The 6,000-nt window shown below is 36.0% G+C and overlaps 2 long non-coding RNA genes and 1 pseudogene across 2 annotated transcripts; all 3 read left to right on the top strand.

Annotated features, from left to right (window-relative positions):
• LOC116136200 lies at window positions 1-949 on the top strand. The gene is made up of 3 exons (XR_004128994.1): window positions 1-125; window positions 390-553; window positions 878-949. It is a non-coding gene; the product is annotated as an uncharacterized LOC116136200 (long non-coding RNA).
• A 722-nt stretch (window positions 950-1,671) lies between these two features.
• LOC116136201 lies at window positions 1,672-2,004 on the top strand. The gene is made up of 3 exons (XR_004128995.1): window positions 1,672-1,690; window positions 1,794-1,919; window positions 1,990-2,004. It is a non-coding gene; the product is annotated as an uncharacterized LOC116136201 (long non-coding RNA).
• Window positions 2,005-3,158: 1,154 nt separating this feature from the next.
• On the top strand, window positions 3,159-4,039 carry LOC116136137 (annotated as a pseudogene).
• Window positions 4,040-6,000: the final 1,961 nt, after the last annotated feature.

Below are 6,000 nucleotides of genomic sequence, written 5' to 3'. Positions count from 1 at the left end.
ACATTGTTCTGGAAGCTCCGTGGTTTAAGTCTTGTCAGAGATTATGTGCCTATATAAGTTGCACTGCTTTGAGAGAAGTTAGCACTTCTAAATTGTTGTCTGAATTTTGCAAACTCCACCTAAAGGTCTGTTTTTTTGTTACTGTCATATACTTGTATCATTGAGATCTAATGGTTGTGAAATATGACTTGGGAATTGATTTTTGTAAAGAGGGAATGACTATAATCAATTTGTATGATTTGAATTCAGAATTTGATGTTGATCGATTACATTTTTAATCAATATTTGTTTTGTCATAAAGATGTTTTCTGCTTAGTACTTGTTACATGATATCTTTATCTTTTCGTTTCATTTGGGAATTCTTGTGATATAATTTTAAACTTGTTTAGATGGCGATGTGGAATGGTGAAGAACTTTATGTTCCACGTGTGGAGGACAAGAACTGTAACATGCGAAGTGTTCAACATCTCAAGTGTTGATGATCTAATTGCCAACTCCATGAATATTTTAGAGCCAGCACCTGTGGACGCTGATGGAAATGAGCGAGAGGATGGTACATTGTTCTTCAAAATGTTGCATTGCTATATACTTTGTATTACGCGCATTCATAGAAAAAAAGTTGAAAGAAATAGATTTGATTAATGCTATAGAATTTTTGTTCTACTGTGCTTTGAGAAACTCATAATCCCCGATAATGTCCATTCACCCAAATATAAACTAAATTTATGTGTTTATTCCTTCTCTTATGAAAACATTTGTATGCTAGTGTTGAATTTTCATATTCTAAATATGCACTAATAACCATAGGCAAATACATTCTATCTCAATTTTCTTTGTGTTTAAACTGATATAATTATAAAGATCTCCCCTATTGCAGTGTTGCAGGCAAATGAGCCAGTGGATTTACTCCTCTTACCTGGTATTCTGTCATCTTTCCTCTTCTGTTAATATCATGTAGATTTTATAAATGAAACTGCAGTGAGTCGTATTCATCTGGTAATTTTCCAGCTGCGTTTGACAGATCTGGGAGACGCATGGGCCGTGGTGGAGGGTAAGGTTCTTGCTCATGCCTTGCAAAAACTTCTAACCTTTGTGGTATTGTAATTTGAGTTAGAGAAGCACAGACATGCTTCACTATATGCATGTAAGCCTGCTTACATCAATATTAAACCTTTAATCCTGCTTTAAGCCCACCTTCACAAGCCTGGTTGCCTCTCAGTGCTCTATGGCTGCTTGTTTAAAAATTTAGAATGAGGAAACTTCTATTGGTTGCTGAGCCTGTTGTTGAGAGAGAATATTCAGATTTCTCAATCTAATATACAAAAGCTGTAACTTTTAGTCTTCAAAACTTCCATATCAGTTCTGAACATAGTTGTTGCGCCCAAAAATCTTGCTGAACCCACTCTTGTAATACTAGAATTGTAACGATAATTTAAACTCTGTTTACCTCAATAGTTAATGAGGCTCAATTTTTTTTTTTTTTTTTTTTTTTTTTTTTTTTTTTTTTGCTTTTTCTTCGTCTAGCTTTAGCTTGATTAAATTCTTAACTTACTATTGATAATTGTAGTTGTGCTTTAATTTATCCATTGTTGTTACTAACATTATGTCTTAAAACTCTGAAGTTATTATGATACCTTCCTGAAGAAATACCAGGAGCTGGCAAAGAGAGAGTGGAGGCAGCCCCTCTTTGGTGTGGATTGCTTCTGTTTCATTTATAATCATAAAAACGAAAAGCAATGCCTGAGATCAAATAACCTGATTACATTATTTATGTTTGTACTTTGATTTTGCAGTTGCACTGTCATACTCTTTGCAGATCATGGATGAAGGAATTATACCAGTCACTCAACTGATGTACCAGTGGATGCTCTTGTATCCCCGTCGGGTGTAATTCCCATTAGCCAGGCTGCCTTTGACAGGTGCACCAAATGACTCTTTTCTTTGTGAGTTTTAATTCCTTCTTCTCTTTAACTAATTTAACATCTACAGAATGAAACTTTAACACGGGACTTGGAATCAAACCTAAACGCTCTCTTCAATGAAGGAAGGCTCCGACATGCCACTGCCAAGAGGCCATAGCTGAGCGTCCACTGTTATGGCTTTTGAGTTTTGTAATGGTTCAGATATTTGTTTTTGTACTCCATTGAGTGAAACTAACAGCTGTGAGATATTAGAATAATGATTGGAAAGAAAGGGTCCATGCCAACTGCCAGGTTGTTTTTTTGTTTGGCAAAATGTTGTCATTCTTTTAACTCTCAATCATTCACATGTTCCACCAGGGTTGCACCATTTTTGTTCTTTTTTTTTTTTTTTTTAATGAATAACATTACATCAGTTATGAAGTCAACCCATGTTTTTATGATACATTCAACTACATTTGCAATTCTTAATGGAGGATCTCTGTATAATGGTTCTTGAAAGTTACAATGATTATCCAAAATGCGGCTAGCCAATGTAGAGCTATATCTCCTGGCCCTTGGTGCTATCTGAGAGTCAAAGCTGGTGAAAAATTTAGCTGCTGACGATCAATGGACTTGGTCATCAAACTACTCCCTACAGCTCTTGACGATTAGTAGACTTGATCATTAAAGTATTCTTTGCAGCTGCTGACGATTGCTGTTGTTGGAGACTTGGTCACTGATGTCTTGTACGACTTTAATCCTCCTTCCTAAATTGTCATGAACTTAATTTGGATTAGTTTTAGAACCAACGCCACACACTTTTTTGAATAAATACCTAAGGGAAAAAAAAATGGTTGGTTTCCGAACAAGTTAGGTTTATCTGCTTCCATTGGCTTGTGTCACAAGACTTCGAAGAACGTCTGCTCCAGATTCATGGTTGTCCTCACGAAAGTATCAGGAGATATGAATGGTCATTTGATCAATTTCTTATGTAACTGATCCCACGACTAATTCTTAAATAAGCTAACACGTATGCCAAGTCATTCACAACTTCTACGAAAGGAAAAGACCACGTTCCAATTTCCATGACTTGCTCGCAGAGTTGCATCTTAGAATGCTTCATTCACATATCCTTACATATTGCAGCTTAATTCCCCACATTTTCAACCTCTATAATTATATTAGAAACCCCCAATTTCAACAATCTACACTTAGATGGGCTTGATTCTTCTCTTAACCAATTAAATTCTATAGACCATGTCAACTGTGGAAAACAAAATAATCATTATGGTCTTTATCTTCAGCCAGGGACCATCTGTTAAGTCTACAGATTTTAATCTTTTATAGTGCCAAACCAAAGTCAAAACCACTAATCTCAACCGCAAGTTTCCTTTGCATATTTTACTAAATACAAAGTAACATGTTCAAATTTTTTCAGTACTAATAGGATATATAAGGATCCATGATCTTCCATCCATCACAACATCCTGGAATTATCTTACTTAAACTATCTGGCCATTTTGTTCAACATACACCACCATATGTTTTCTTTATCAGCTCACCCTTCCAACTCTTAGTGTTGCCTAATAGTGTTATTCATTCTCCCTCTTCCTTCACGTTCGGCCGCTCCTGATCCTTTACAGGACTTCTGTGTTGCAGACTTGAATTCCTCCGTATCAGTTAATGGCTTCCCCTGCAAACCTGCTGAACAAGTATTTCGGATGATTTTTTTCTTCTGGGCTGCGCAAGAGGAAACACATCAAATATCTTCGGAGCGACAGTGACTTCAGCTAATGTTTTCACGTTTCCAGGGCTCAACACGACTGGGGCTTTCACGAACCGAGTAGACTTTGCCCTCGGTGGAATCAACCCCCTCATTCACACCCTCGTGCATCTGAGACAGGTGTTGTGATTGTAGGAAAGCTGCTGGTAGGATTTGTAACAGGTGACAACGTGTTTCACTCAAAGGTTTTGAGTCCTGGGAGATGTTTGTGATTCCAGAGGACTGGTTCACTTCCAACTAAACGTCGGGAAGGAAGGCTCTTGCTTTTACATCTTTCAACAGTCACTTCCCTGGTGTTGTGATGTCTTCCACAAGTCTCTTCGGTTCAACGCCGTCAATTCCTAATGCGGTTTGACCAAGCCTTCCAGTGGGAGATATGTAATCAATGGCATCAATCCAGTTTGGTTCTTACCATTTCTCAACTTCATGCATTTTCAAGATTGTTTCATGTTAATTTGCTTCTTCACCATCCTTCAACCTCTCAGAGTGATGGATCTTTTATTGTTTATAATAAAACATTGCGACTGCAGTAGTCTGTCAACGTATGTATGTGTACTGAACAGTGAATAAGAAGAATAAGATTAATAAAGCTTTTGTTAATCTCATCGAAGAGGTTAGTATCATTAGCTCAATTGAAATTCTATTGTTTTCCCCCCTTTTAAGTGCCAGTTTGCTCATTTAAGCTATAATACGAACACACAGCCAATCTACTTGTTATGGCAATGACTTGATTCAAAGATACTATCATACAGATTTTTTTATACACTGGTAAAATAACCCCACATAAATTATTTTTTTATTTTTTCGCAAGACAAGTAATTTCTTCAACAAACACAATCTTTCAGATACTGTTCCAACGAGATTCAGATAAGTTTTGCTTAAGAACTGATTATAGAGTACAATCGTATCCAGTCAATAATAGGGCTCTCATCAGAACATTATTTTTACCCACATCTGAGATCTAACCAACTGATATTTCTCTCTCACTAGAAGGAGAAAAATCCTATCCTTCCAAGGTTGTTTTTTCAATTCTTAGAAATTTTATAACATTGCAGTAGTATCAAAGAATCACACAAGAAGACCATTTCTCAGTAACTACCAATTCTTCACGCGATTAGCTGAAAACTACTTCATATGAATCATTTGATTGAATGACTAAACGTCTACTAAATTAAGCATAAATACTTGGTTATTCTATGTGATGTTCACTGGAATTGATTTGTTCTTGAAACAGTCAACAAACATCTAAATTGCACTCTTAGTTCATTTCTATTTGCCAGAAAGGTTTGGTAAGAAAGTACTAAATTCAAATTCCAGTACGGCAGTATCAATGATCACCATTAACCTCAAACATCAAACAATTTCACATTATTGGAGCAACTGCTTTTAATAAAGAAATTATTAAGCAATCAGTCAGCATCAATAGGCTTACATCTTTTGAATGAAATCCCTCAACGGTAGGATTCAGGCTCACCCTCGAATTGACGGCTTCTAACTTCATTGATAGGAACTACAAGAGTGAAAAAATAATTAAATTATTGTTTACCAGCTAAAGAAGAAAATGTCATATGGCTACAGACACATAAGATGGGATATCTACACCTCAACCTGCTGCTGAAGTGACTGGATGTAGTTAATTATCTCATCAAGGACAAGTGCTTTTCCAATAACCTGATTGTGAGCAACCATTTATTAATAGATGATTACCAATCAAATGAGATTGCAGATTGGACTTATTTAAAATGATGACAAAAAACTTACAGTGAATTCATATAATTTCTTCCTAAGAATAAGTTGAGACTAGCCAAAAAACGGATATGTAAGTAGTTAGACAACTGAAGATACCTTGTTACATCCGGGGCCAAATCCTGGAGAATCTTCATCCTCTCACTAATTTTTCTCTCCTAGCCTGCAGAAAGGTAAGTACAATAGTGCTTATAGAATATAACTCATGAGGCATTATAGAGGCAAGATACAAAATAAAATTCTTAATATTGGCTTCAGGCGAAGGAACCCATCACCAGATTCCACTGCAATATTGATGCTCTTATTTAAAAAAACAATATTGCAAAGAAACTCGCTACTTTGAAGCATAATATGTTTAATGAGTTTAAAAGTGTTTTTTAAACATTAATTTCTCATGACAACTTCTGCCTTCAGTAACAAAAACGATATTCCTGAGGCTTATATGCCTTATTTGTTGGTTATTGGAGCATGCAAATGATGGTTACACGGGAGAAAAAAGGAAGGAAGAGATAAGAGATGAAGACCTGTATTCAATATATGCATTCACCAAGACACAAGTTTATACATGTA

Source organism: Pistacia vera, unplaced genomic scaffold (assembly GCF_008641045.1).
Source record: "Pistacia vera cultivar Batoury unplaced genomic scaffold, PisVer_v2 Contig31, whole genome shotgun sequence".
Lineage (NCBI taxonomy): Eukaryota > Viridiplantae > Streptophyta > Magnoliopsida > Sapindales > Anacardiaceae > Pistacia > Pistacia vera.
Note: the sequence above shows the minus strand (reverse complement) of the source record. Positions and strands in the feature narration are given on the sequence as shown.